The following is a 14411-nucleotide window of genomic DNA, read 5'->3' as shown; positions in this document are numbered from 1 at the left end:
CATGCGCACTTCGAGAAGAATGTGTCAGTCGGACCGAGCAGCATAAAACAGTAAAACCTGTCCCAGCAAATGATGGATTTACAACGAGAATCGTCTTGCAGTCACACTAGGAATCGCTTCGCGTTCATAAAAATATTTTTGCCATCTGGTTTTAAACTTCTACATAGTAAGTGAGATCAACAGATAAAAGCAATGAAGAAGCATCGGGGCAGCACGAAGACAGGAATAAATTACTGAAGGAAAAACAAAGCTGAGGGGAAAGTAGAAAAGCGAAATGTGAAATATGACTTGTGCGAGAAAGAAAGAAAGAAAGAAAGAAAGAAAGAAAGAAAGAAAGAAAGAAAGAAAGAAAGAAAGTGCCAATACTGCTATTTTTTTCGTGAGCAAGTTTGTGTATTTCTTGCACTGCGTGTAGTGCGCATAAAAAGAGAAGACGACGCATTTTGGCAGAATAAGCTTAGCTTAAGGGTAAAATGTATTTAATATGTTCGATGTGAAATGCGTATGTGGCGCAGTATTCTGCAAGAAAATGTCATTTTTGGCAACGGCAGGCCTTTCTATTCGTTCCCCTAAACCCGTACGAAAGCTCCGTTTCCGAATTGTAATTCGCTTAATTTGGTTACATATAATTTCGCAAATTTTGTGATTATTATTATTATTATTATTATTATTATTATTATTATTATTATTATTATTATTATTATTATTCACACATATATCATGGAATGGGAAAGTACAGTGTAACGCATTTTAAAATTTATTTGATACTCTTTTTTGATTAACTAAATAATAAATCCATGAAAGTAGCGCTACTATTAACAGACTGACTGAATACTCTTTATTATTACACAGTTTCTCTATTTATTACCAGCAGAACGAACTATTGCTGAAATAAAAAATATCACTAGCGTTAAAAATGTAATAAGTTTTAAAGACATTGCTGTTATTGTTGTTTTAATCTGTTATCTTCTATTTTTTTTTAATTATAGAGAAGTATTTGGTGAAACGCTAAATCAGTTACTATTTAGATATTTACATTTAATTGTAATTTGCAAACCGTTTCAGTTCAGTCAGCTACAAAATTTGATTTGTTTTTGATATGACCTGCCGACCACCCATTTTAGTAACTTTTACTGACGTTTTGCTTCTTTTCGGGTTGCACTGCGGATTGAAAGCTGATTCCCGTGTCTCGGGTTTACTAAAGTCGAATTCGGAACAAAACGATTTGAAGTTTTCCTACGGGTTTGTGGAAAAAATCGGAACCTTTATTTTTATTATTTTCTTTATTTAATAAAATGAAACTTACCCATTTGAGTGAGAAATACTTCAAAAACAACAGTAAATGTAAACTATAATTTGAGAGTTTGAATCGAACTAATTCGAAAATAAACAGAGCCAATAAACAACGTGCACTCTTTCACCGGGAAGTTCAGACACATGCCGTAGCAGAAATCGCAGAAGGAGGTGCTGATTTTGTTTAATGAAGCATGAAATGTGCAATTCACACTTCTACAGCCTAAGCTCAGGTAACTCAATACATTTGAGTTCAAATTACAACACCACACGCGAAATCGTAGAAACGCCAAGTAAACCACCGAAAAACGCAATTACAGGGAATTATATGATGAACTATATATACCATATATATATACCATCAAGGTAGAAAGAAGCGTTACGAGAATGACTGCAACTTGTTGAGCTCCGCCGAGGTTATTTATGGCAGGGGATCACCGTTGAGATCGGCTTATGCGTCACTTGAATAGTTTCACACAGCGTGGCACTTTTATTAACTGTCTGTGGCATAAAAGTGTCTAAAAAAAAAGTGCGGCTTATGGTGGAATAACGAGGACTTCAATTCGGTGGAAGTCACAACACCTGTAGAGTTATAATGGAAAAACGACTCTCTCTCTCTCATATATATATATATATATATATATATATATATATATATATATATATATATATATATATATATATATATATATATATATGTGTGTGTGTGTGTGTGTGTGTGTCTGTCCCTTATATCTTAAAAGCAATCTGTTTCAGTTAGAGGAATTTTAATCTGCCCCGGAGTGAGGAAATGAGAGCCACTGAGAGATGTTACAAATGTGCTGCACTTTTTGAATGAAGAATCCTGATACTTTAATGACAAAGCCAGCTTGTCAGAGGCATTGGTCTTAAAATATCCTTTAGGCGCAATTATTGTTATTACTGTAAAAAAAAAAAAAAAAGGCACAACCTGAAAAAATAACTTAGGAGAACTGCAAATGACCCGGGACTACAACAAATGATTGCTATACACGCATCACGTCCTTTCGGAAACCAGCATTAATGTTGTTTACTGAAGCCATAATTCGGGGGGTACAAATCGTGACCCTTGTTTTAGCATATCCAGTGTGCCGGTAAACCTAACGTGGATTATTTAATAGACCCTAGGAATTCCGATTTGATTTGAAACGGCTGTTAGGCTGAGAGGATATGGGGGCTTTATTTCCATTTTTTTTTATTTTGAGTCCCCGTGTAGAGACTTTGGTTTTCTTTCTTTCTTTCTTTCTTTCTTTCTTTCTTTCTTTCTTTCTTTCTTTCTTTCTTTCTTGTATTATTATTATTATTATTTGTATTATTTATTATTTTTTTTTCTTTCATGGATTTTACTATTAACAGCACTTGATCCTTATAAGCGTTTGATTGTGTGGAACGATCCAACCATAAGGAACAATTTCATTATTTCATTTTTTGGAAAGCTTCTTTTCAAATGAGAAGCCCCCTAGTGTGTGTGTGTATGTGTATATATATATATATATATATATATATATATATATATATATATATATATATATATATATATATATATATATATATATATATATATATATATATACCCCACCCATCAGGAAGTTAACTCGAGTTATCGTGTTCAGCTGAGTCCTTTTAAAATTTTAAAACCTGTTGGCTATTTGTTGAGCCCGTTACTCAGGGTTCTTCCTGGTGGTTCTTTTACCGCTTAATTGGCATATTGGCATCGATCTGTAAAGCTACTATTGAGTGGACTATCAACATTTTTAGATATTAAGAGCTGTGGTATTCACAGAACACATTTAGATGATTTATTTCGAAACATACGTTCTTTAAATTAAAATGACAAAGCGGGTCTTCAGATCGGCGTTGTTTTCTGATGCACTGATTACACCTTTGAGATACTTTTGGTGTCATTCTTTTTGTTCTTCCACAAGCAGGTGAAGTGACTTGCGGAGGGTCACACACGTTCAGTAGCGAGATTTGAACCCTAAACCTGAAAATATGAAATAGAACGCTTTAAGCGCCACGCCAGCCTGTTGTAGTGGAATCGTCTTTGGCTCCCTCTTCATGACGGATCCTGAAAGAGCCATAACAAAATAGTCATGAAGAAATGGTAACCGATTTGTGAAATAACAATGGCCTCCTGATATTAAAATGACAAAAGCACAGGTACGTGCAGATGTCCTCTACTCTACCTGTTAGGTAAGCTACTATACTTTGGTCCGCATATTTTATGAAACCTTTTTTCATTCCCTAAGAGTCGATTTCAAATGCCAGAATGAAGGGCTCATTGTCAAACAATTACTCCACATGGGAGCACAGACACACGATCTTTAAAATAAAGGCGCTTTAAGTGGCTCTTTAGAACAGTCCCATAGGTGGTACCCCAAAGATCCATCCCCACCAAGGCTCCAGAAAGAGCCTCTGTTTATTTATATCAGTAGCAGGCTTCAGAAACGACAGCAAGTTTGTGAAATTCCAACGGGTTCCCGACTCTCCAAGGATTCTCGCTACACACGGGTGTTCTTGACCTGTGTGTCCATTCAGGTGGCCTACTAGACATTAAAGGTGTCTCTGATGGAGTGGCGCCCTGTCCCTGTCTTGCACCCGGTGCTTGCTCGGTTCGGCTCCAGCTGGATTAAGGGGGTTAGAGAATGGCTGGCTGGATGGAAGTTTTGTCCACAAGTCAGAAAACGTTTTCAAACCCAGAGAACTCATTCCATGTGCGAAGAACCCGTCCCAGAATTAAATTATTTTTTGACCAACTACGAGAAAATACGCAGCCTTAGCAAAGTTCCATTAAAAACCACGAGTGCAATACGCGGGGGCTGTTTAGAAGTGGGGACGGCACGGTTTGGTTTTTGGCCCCGATAGCGACTCCCCTCAGCACCTTGAAACACGGAGTGCTGTACTTTAGTAAATAATGAAAGGGGCTTTAGAAGCCCCCCTCTGCACCGACTGCAAACGTTTGCGACACTGGAAGTACATGGCGATTATTAATATTAAGTGCTGCGAATGGGGATTTGGCGGAATGGAGAACCATTACAGTCAATGCACATAAGAAAGAGGGTTCTGAGTTAGTCGGTAAAGCCCTGAGGAGTCCTTTTCCATACCGAGTCACAAACACACCGCGAATACGCGTGGAAAACATGGCGGCAAACTTCACGGACTTACAGCCGGGGTGCGCAATTAAAGGCTTTGCGAGTGGGGATGAACCAGCATGTGTCATTTTAGTTCATTCGTTAATATTCTTTCTTTCTTTCTTTCTTTCTTTCTTTCTTTCTTTCTTTCTTTCTTTCTTTCTTTCTTTCCTTTGTCCGTCTGTATTACCTGGAGGCGTTTTTTTTTTTCTTTCATGGATTTTACTATTAAGAGCATTTGATCCTTATGAGCATTGAGTTTTGCGGAACGATCCAACGATACAGAACAATTTCATTATTTCATTTTTAGGAAGGCTTCTTTTCATATGAGAAGCCCCCTAGTTTCTTTCTTTCTTTCTTTCTTTCTTTCTTTCTTTCTTTCTTTCTTTCTTTCTTTCTTTCTTTCTTTCAGCTAAACCTTCACAACAGATTCCCACCGGTTTAATCAGGCGTCTGTCTGTCGTGAGTCATCCCTGACGCATCCTGTGAAAATGCGCCTTAGTAAACTGCCGCCAACTGACTGAGTCTTCCCAGGACCCGGGGAAGCCCCCGACTGGCGGACATGGAGTATCCGAGACAACGTGGAAAAACATGAGGACGGTAGAGTCTGTTTTAGAAAAGTTTTCAATGTAAAAATATTCTTCTTCCTCCTCTTCATCATCATCACCACCATCTCGACGATTTTGGATGACGCTGTACAGCCACCTCAGTGGTGTCACTATGTGGGTGACACACGGCGGTCTATAAAACGATTGTAAGAAGTTTCAGGCTGAAATTGTCAAGACCCCCAAATTCACTTCTGTTCGATGAAACGATCGAGTGTCCGATCGCTGTTATTAGCCCGAATTACTGCACTACTTCAACTGGCCAGCTGTCTGCCTTTCTGATTTGTTCAAAAGTGTGATCAGGTCTCTCTTAGGGATTTCTGTTCATCAAGTCATTCCTGTGGGGGTCCTAATCCTCACTGGGTGTCACGAATCCCATAAACTCCTGGATTTTTTTCTGTTTGGTTCCTTGTTGATCCATTGCCTGATAAAGTGCCATTTCATTCTGGGAAAGGTTCTTTGATTATGAAGTTGGGTCTTTCTGCTTTGAAAAACATTTTCATATCCATCCATCCATCCATTATCTAACCCACTATATCTTAACTACATGTAGACAGAAATCTTTAATATATAGCAGGACATAAACAGATTAAGGAAATTGAGTGCCATCGTGTTCTGGGTTTGTTCCTGCTGCCTTGCACACTAAGCTGGCTGGGATAGGCTCCAGCACCCCATGTGACCCTGATCAGGACTAAGTGAGTCAGAAAATGGCTGAAAATGGCTACTGTTACCATTTCTTCATGGTTATTTACTGTATGGTGTCCATTCTTTCTGGAACCTGTGTGTGAATGGCTCTTTTGGGAACCAAAAATGGAACTTCTATGGCTTGGCTTTGAAGGACCGCTCTGGCACCTTCATGTTTAAGAGTGTAGTGACACCACTGAGCTAGATGCTCATCCTGACACTAACCATCTCCATTTATCCAGACTCGGGACTGACCCCAACATCCTTAATCCATAAAGGATTCAGATTGATGCCATACAACTGGGGTGTCACATTCAGATCACAGACGGCTGCAGCATTTGTTTCTAAAATGGCACTCGAACGGCTTTTGTCACAAAGAACCAATAACGTTTGATTCTATTGACTTTGTCCTAATATGGGGACAGAACAGGAATCTGTAATGTTGAGGAGGTGACGTATCGAGATAAAACAGACTATGTAGTCCTGTTAAGACCATGAAGCCTCTTATCATCTGTTTATGCAGCCTGCTATGGACCTTTCTGGACCCTTCATGCGGACCGCTCTTTTGGGAAGCAAAACTGGCCCCCCGTGGCATTGCTCCGATGCCATTTTGAAGAGTGTGGCTGCAGCTTTTCCTTTAACACAATGCACAAGTCTTAATTACAATTGAATATTCATTCCATTGTCATCTTGTATATTTTTCTCTTTCTTAACTTTCAGCTAAACAATAAGGAGATATAAAAAATGAGCCAATAGATGACCAGCTAACTTAAGGGTCCCAAATGGTCCTTGAGGGCCACCGTTGTCACCTCAAACAATTGTCTGTTTAGCTTTGACTGAAACACAAACGTTACTGAATTCTGCAGTCTGCACGTGTTGTGTTCTCATCCTCCCACAGCAGTCATTTCCAAAACTGATTTTCTTTTTCTTCTAAGATCGCCGTCCAGATATTTGGTGGACCACAGTAGATGAGAACTTCTCAGACCTTCACTTTTTCTTTTTTTTCTTTTCAGGTTTTGTATTGAGGCAGCCACTGTGTGAAAGAGAAAAGAGCAAATGAAATCTAAGTTAGCCCAGACGTCTTCTGCTTTACACCTCCTTATTGTTTGGCTGCAAGTTATGGAAGAACTTAAACAGTTAAAATGAATATAAATGACAAGCAAGGTGGAATTGTATGTTATGATGAATAACAAAGGAACTGCCTGGAATGAAACGTCCGTTTTGTCCCACGATGTCACCTCCTCAACATTACAGATTCCTGTTCTGTCCACCAGAAGCTGCGGTTGACACCCACAGGCCATAGGGGGACCAAATTTTACTCTCAAAAACCATCCACTTGAAGGTTCGAAAGGCCACCCTTCATTTGTTGCCATTTTCACAGGTTCCATAAAAACCTATGAACGAATGATAACAGATCTGGGAAACACCAAAAAGGCTCCTGATTTGGAAAGGACAATAAGTGGGCCTCTGTTCAGGAGTTCTTCATCTGTCCCATCGTCCTACAGTCTTAAAAATCCCAGTTCTCCAACGGCATTTTATGGTCTTTGACTTGGTCCTGTGGTAGAACTCTGGCTTGACCGAGCACCATTTCATTCTGGGAAGGGTTCTGCACTGATGGTGTTGGTACTTTGGACTTTGAAGAACTTTCTTAATTGGAGAAAAAAAAACTGAAATCCTTCATGTCTGGTTTTGAAATCACAAGCCATTGCTATTTCACAAATCTGTTTGCTTCTGTTCATGGTCATTTACTTTATGGAGTCTGTTTTGGGTCTAAATAAATACATGCAGGTACTTTCTGGAACATTCATGTAGATGGCTCTTTTGGGAACCAAAAATGGCTCCCCTATGGAAGATCCGGCACCTTCATTTTTAAGAGTGTAGGAAGCCCACTACACAATAAAGATGTCTGTTTAATCCACCTATCAGAAACCATATTATCAAAGCTCCAAGAGAAAATTTTAGATGTGTTTCCTGGAATGAAATGTTTTTTTGATTAGCAATTATTCTCCAATGAGCCATTTAACCTCACAGAGTGTCACTTAGAATTCTGTAGAATCATGGGAAACCAGTGGTCAGCTAGCCATTCAATATTCCATCCATCGATTTTCCAGTCAAGTCAACCAGTTCATGTTCACGAGGAGCTGGTGCTTATCTTGGATGCTTTGGTCAATGGGGTTCTTCAGAGTGATGCCTTAGGGAGACCATTTTTGGTTCGTAAAGGACCCACCCACATGAAGATCTGCAAAGAGCCTTTCATCTCTTACAGCTTCCAACAAAGCCACCATGACCAGGTGGTCCCAGATTTGTCAAACACAGTTAGGTTCCTGATTATAGGAGGACCCTCACGGTAAATAATAACGGGATCAGTTCAGATTTTCTTTGTCTGTTGTGTCACCCTAGGTAGCCCCTACTGCACATTAAAGACGTCTGTTTTGCCCACCTTAGAAACTTTGTCAAAAGTGAAAGAACCAGCTTTTAACTGCAGAGAACATTTCCCAGAATTAAATGTTTTATTGTTGAGCAACAATTCTAGGAGGGACCACAGAACCCGATGAAGTGTCACTGATAATTTATGGAATCATTAAAAAGACCTGTTATCAAACAGCATTCCATCCATCCATCGGTTTTCCAGCTCAGTCGTCCAGTTCATGGTCACGGGGAACTAACTGGTGCTTATTTTGGATGCTTTGGTCTCAGGAATACTCTTAAGTAAAAATGAAAAGGCCTAAAGGACCCACCCACATGAAGATCTATAAAGAGCCTTTCATCTCTTACAGCTTCCAAAGAAGTCACCTTGACCAGGTGGTCCCAGATTTGTCAAATACAGTTAGGTTCCTGATTATAGGAGGACCCTCACTGTGGATAATAACAGGGGATCACTTTAGGTTTTTTACATCGGTTGTATCCTCCTCGGTAGCCTACTACACATTAAAGATGTCCGTTTTGTCCACCTTTGAGAAACTGTATTATCAAAGCACCAAGAGACAATTTTAGACGTAAAGACCCCTTTTCCTGGAATGAAATGGTCCTTTGTCAAGCAATTATTCTCCAATGAGCCATTTGACCTCACAGAGTGTCACTTAGAATTCTGTAGAATCACGGGAAACCAGCGATCAACTAGCCATCCAGTGGTCCATTCATCCATCTATCAGTTTTCCAGTCCCGTCATCCAATTCAGGATCATGGAGAGTCGTTGTTAATTTTGGGTGCTTTGGTCTTAAGAACGCTCTTAATAATGAAAAGACCAAAGGAGTTCTTCAGAGTGATGCCATAGGGAGACCATTTTTGGTCCCTAAAAGACCCACCTACATGAAGATCTGGAAAGAGCCTTTCATCTCTTACAGCTTCCAAAGAAGCCACCATGACCAGGTGGTCCCATATTTGTCAAACACAGTTTGGTTCCTGATTATAGGAGGACCCTCACTGTAGATAATAAGAGTACATCAGCTCAGATTGTCTTCATCTGTTGTGTCCTCCTGGGTGGCCAACTGCACATTAAAGACGTCTGCTTTTGTCCGTCTTGGAAACTTTGTCAAAAGTCAAAGAACCAACTTTTACATGCAAAGGACCTTTCCCAGAATAAAACGTTTTATTGTCAAGGAGGGACCACACGACCCAGCATAATTATGATAGTTGTATCAAATCATTAAAAGGCCGGTTATCAAACAGCCTTCCATCCATCCATCAGTTTTCCAGTCCAGCCATCCAGCTCCAGTGCTTGTCTTGGATGCTTTGGTGTGAAGAACACTCTTTAAAAATGGAGGTGCTACAGTAGCTCTTCAGAGTGATGCCGCAAGGAGGCCATTTTCAGTTCTCACCCCCATGAAGCTCCAGAAAGAAGCATTTATCTGTTGTCACGAGTTCTGAAAATATCCCTGGATAGGTGGTGGGAGATTTGTGAATTAGGCTCCTGAAATCAGGAAATTGTAAGTTGGGGTTCTCCTAATGTGTCAGGATCCTGTTAGGTTGCCCCCTATTCCTTTTTTATCCACCTATTAGGAATCTTTTCCGGTCCCAAAGAACTAATTTGATACGTGAGGAATACTTCCCAGAATGAAAAGGTTCTTTGTCAAGCGATGGAACCTGACAACGCAGTAAAGTTACATGAAAGAATAAGAATTTTTTAAGTTGGGCTGGTCTGCTGTCTGCATTCGTACTCGATATCAGAATGAAACGAGGAGAAGATGTTATTTAAAGCTTTACCTGGCATATCGCTCATCCTAATATGATGACGTAGACTTAAACTAAATGATCGCTGGACTGTTATTAAAGCGGAAATCTTCACGACTTTGACACAATGGATCAAATATGGAGACAGCTTAGTCATCAGCTCTCTAAACGAGCTTGGGCTGATCGGTGTCTCCTCGCGGGTCGGATGTTTTTTTTTTTATGTGTCTATTACTAATAATCTCCCCACCCACAGATATCCCTTTTTGGCACCCAGGTGTCCCTCTGTTCCTCCTACGTGAACTTTGATGGCAGTAAATGTCAGACATGCATCCCGACCTCTCTGAAGTTTTTATAGCTGAATGCCATTCAGGTCGTCGGTCTGCTTACCGAGCAATCGCTTTACAACCAATAATTTTAGTAATGACGGCTTGTTACCAACTACAAAAACACACGTTAGTGAAGGTGAGACAAGAGTCCGGTATGAAACACCGAGGAGAAAAGCGCACTTAGAAATCTCATCGGCCGTCTTTGGATGTTGAGTTGGCGTGTTCTGCCGGTATGTCCGCGGCGTGGATTTACTTTGAGAGTCCAAATGGCAGCTGTCAACTTTATCGATTCTTCTGAAAGTCCCCTGTGTGGATGTGCCCAAAGAAGAGCAGGAGTTCCGTCTGAGTTTGGTCCCTGCTACGCCATGCTGTCCGGTCAGCGTCTGACTGCGTAAGTCGATAATGAAACATACAGACTTACAGACATGGATGTCTCGATGTGTCATTGTAAATTTAAAAATTTCACTCTTGCCGTGTTTTCCGGATTTAAACACAGGTAAGACATGTGCCAACATCACACCCCCATAACTGTAACGGTCACTTATGACGTGCTTTTAAGGCAGTTCAGAATCATGGTGGGCCGGAGCCCATCCTGACAACACTGGGTGTAATACAGGAACAGCTGGCCACCTGCAGTCACACTCGCAAGTTGACAATTTGGAATCACAGTTTTTCAATGAATGTAATAAGCAGAGGACGCGAGTGTGTGTGTGTGTGTGTGTGTGTGTGTGTGTGTGTGTGTGGAACACCTACAAAGACACGGGGAGAACGTGCAAACTCCACACAGACAGCAGCCCTGTTTGAGCCCGTGAAAGCAGCCTTATTACCCAATGCGGACAAAAAAATAAATTAAATGATGGATTTATGCCACCTAGTCAAGTCGAAGTTCGACACACCTTTAATCATTTATTGGTTTGATTCCAGTACATGTATTAAGCAACAGTTGCATTTTTCGTAGAGGCCAAACCCATTTTTAATAAATGCACCGTTTCCGAAACTTTGGTACTTTGAGTGTTACTGGCAGTTTGTTTTTTTCCGTTTCTCTTTACAAGCTCTCACCGAGTCTTCCCCGCTTGCATTTTCAAACCAACAATAAAAAGTGAAGTGCAGCAGCCTTGGCTCCTAGAGCATTAGCTGTTATTTAGCGCCATCTTGTGTTCGATAGAGTAAACGCTTAGAAGCGCCAAAAAAAAAAAAAAAGAAACGCCTGAGCGCGACTTTAATTAATCGCATCTACAAGACGCAGAGCAGCAGGTGTCTGTTTCTTCGTGACCGTGTGCGTTTACTGAATCCCATTTAACGATTCTTGCACTCAATAAACCATAATGGTGTTTTTTTAAACGAGCGAAGCTTTAAATAACGCTTCTCACTAAAGAGGGGGATTCATTCCAAGTCGCTCACCGTTGCCTGAGTAGCGCGTTGCCACGTTTAGAAAGCCGAGTTCTCGTGCTTCACGGCGGCCTTCCACAAGTTCTCGTGGTAACCTGCAGCGCATGGATGTGAACTCGCAAATAAGCGTCAGGGTCAGGAGTCGCGGCCCGTGAAAAGCTTTGAAAAGCTTCCTAAACCGGGGACAAAACAGAAATCTGTACTGTTAATTAGAGTCTGTGTACAGTATTGTACAGTATATGTCATATCACCTCATATACAGGATATACGATATGATGACCTGCCAAATAATACAAAGAGTACAAGACACGTGTTTCGGCCTAATTGGGCCTCATTAGGGTATAAAGGGTACATTCTGAACAATGTATATTAGGGTATATTATATCTCTATAAGGTATAGGGTACATATTAGGGTATGTTCTATTTACATAGAGTATATTAAGGTATATTTTATAAATATGTAGGATATATTTATATATGGGGTATATATTGAGGTGTATTGTATATATAGGGTGGTCCAGATCGAATTATGCAACTTTTAATGCGATGCAGGAAAACAATACAAATTCAGAAATACCTTGTAATAAATGAAAGCAGACTTACATTGAATTAATTCACTGATTTTCCATGTAATGTCCCACTTGTCCTTTATTTAGTTGGATACAGGCTCGGAGTAATAAACTTATTAAGTTATAGCGTAATGAAAATTGCATAATTAGATCTGGACCACCCTGTATATGGGGTATATATTAGGGTATATTATACATATATATATATATATATATATATATATATATATATATATATATATATATATATATACATAGGGGTATATATATTTTATATATATATATATACATATTAAGGTATATTAGGATAAACTAACACTCTCTAAGGTATCTCTCTCTCTCTCTCTCTCTCTCTCTCTCTATATATATATATATATATATATATATAGATGTGTATATATATAAGACATCTATTAGGTTATAATTATATATATATATATATACAAGGTACATATTAGGGGATATTATATATATATATATTTAGTGTGTGAGTATATATATATATATATATATAGGGTATATTAGAATAAACTAACTCTCTCTCTCTCTCTCTCTCTCTCTCTCTATATATATATATATATATATATATATATATATATACTGTATACTGTATACTGTGTGTGTATATATAGGGTATCTATTAGGGTATAATTTTTATATATATGAGGTATATATTAGGGTAGATTTTATATTTTGTGGGTATAAAGTCTATTCTGTGTATACATGAGGAATACATTAAGGTGTATTAGGGTTATTAACATGAAGCTGCCTAACAGGATACAACAGAACATGAAATCCTGAGCTCACCTGTGTGACTGTATGTTGCTAACATCAGGAAGCCACTGGTATTTCACAAATTTGCTATCATTTTTTCCTGGAGATTTATGGAGAATGTTTCAGATATAACTCTTTTATAGTGTTTTCTGGCGCTCTGAACATGAACAGTTCTAAAACTGGTGTCTCTGTGGCATCAATCTGAAGGTCCACTTTTGCACGTTACTTTTTAAGAGTGTGAGGTGACAGAAATTGTGCCCACCACTAGAGGGCAGTGTTGAAGGTGCCAGGTTAAGAATGTGCAATGACCACACTGTATACTGTATGCGGCACCGACTGTGGCATCACGTTTGCTGTACGTCTGTAGGTGTTGGTGACATTTGTCGAATATCTGATATCATTCAAGTTAAAGGTAAGTGTTGAAGTCAAAATAATCTGCTAAAGTGCATCCCGTACCATAATTTGAAATAACATGAAGGTAGAGAAGGGCTGCTTCAGTGGGAATGTCCAAAATAGACAAAGGAAAAGATAATTCTTATGCTGAAAAAAAAAAACAACTGAATAAAACAAAGGAGCCCACCTGAAGTAGGCTACCGAGTCTCATTTTTCAACCTGACGTTTCTCTTTAACTTTCTGCAACCTGCTTGATTTGTTTATAGCAAAAGTTAAACTTCTTATAACATTGCAAGATGCTGAGAAATTAATTCATGCTTTATGCTTTTGTTTTCAGTCGACTAGATTACTGTAATGCACTCCTCTCAGGACCACCTAAAAAAGACATCAACCGATTACAACGAGTGCAGAATAGAGCGGCTAGAATCCTAACTTGGAAACGAAAATCCGAGCACATCACCCCAGTCCTGATGTCACTACACTGGTTACCTGTGTCATTTAGAATTGACTTTAAAATCCTGCTGCTGGTTTACAAAGCCTTCAATAATCTGCTCCATCTTATATCTCAGAATGTCTCTCACCTTACACTCCAAATCGTAACCTTAGATCTTCAACTGAGGGTCTGCTTAAAATTCCAAGAGCGAAACTTCAAAGAAGTGGTGAGGCGGGCAGGCGGCCTTCTGCTGTTATGCACCTCAAATGTGGAATAGCCTGCCAATAAGAATTTGCCAGGCTGATACGGTGGAGCTCTTTAAAACACTGCTGAAAACACGTTACTGTAACATGGCTTTCTCAGAACTTCATTTTAATTTTTTCCTGATGCTCTGCATATTCAATTAATCATCATTATTATTCATGGTGGCTCCAACATCCCTACTAACCCCTACTCTCTCTTCTGTTCTTTATCTGGTTTTCTGTGGTGGTGACCTGCGCCACCACCACCTGATCAAAGCACCGTTGATGTCCCTCCATTGATGGATTAAAGGCCAGAAGTCCACTTGACTGTCATCATCAAGTCCTTCCATGAGAACCCTGAATACAGTGAGGACTGATTGAGAT

General features: G+C 39.5%; 1 long non-coding RNA gene across 1 annotated transcript; it reads left to right on the top strand.

Moving 5' to 3' along the window:
- The first annotated feature begins 70 nt into the window (after positions 1-70).
- Positions 71-7532, top strand: LOC120529838. The gene is made up of 2 exons (XR_005633820.1): positions 71-166; positions 6745-7532. It is a non-coding gene; the product is annotated as an uncharacterized LOC120529838 (long non-coding RNA).
- Positions 7533-14411: the final 6879 nt, after the last annotated feature.

This window comes from Polypterus senegalus, chromosome 5 (assembly GCF_016835505.1).
Source record: "Polypterus senegalus isolate Bchr_013 chromosome 5, ASM1683550v1, whole genome shotgun sequence".
Lineage (NCBI taxonomy): Eukaryota > Metazoa > Chordata > Cladistia > Polypteriformes > Polypteridae > Polypterus > Polypterus senegalus.
The sequence above is the reverse complement of the archived record's forward strand: the minus strand, read 5'-3'. Positions and strand labels throughout refer to the sequence as shown.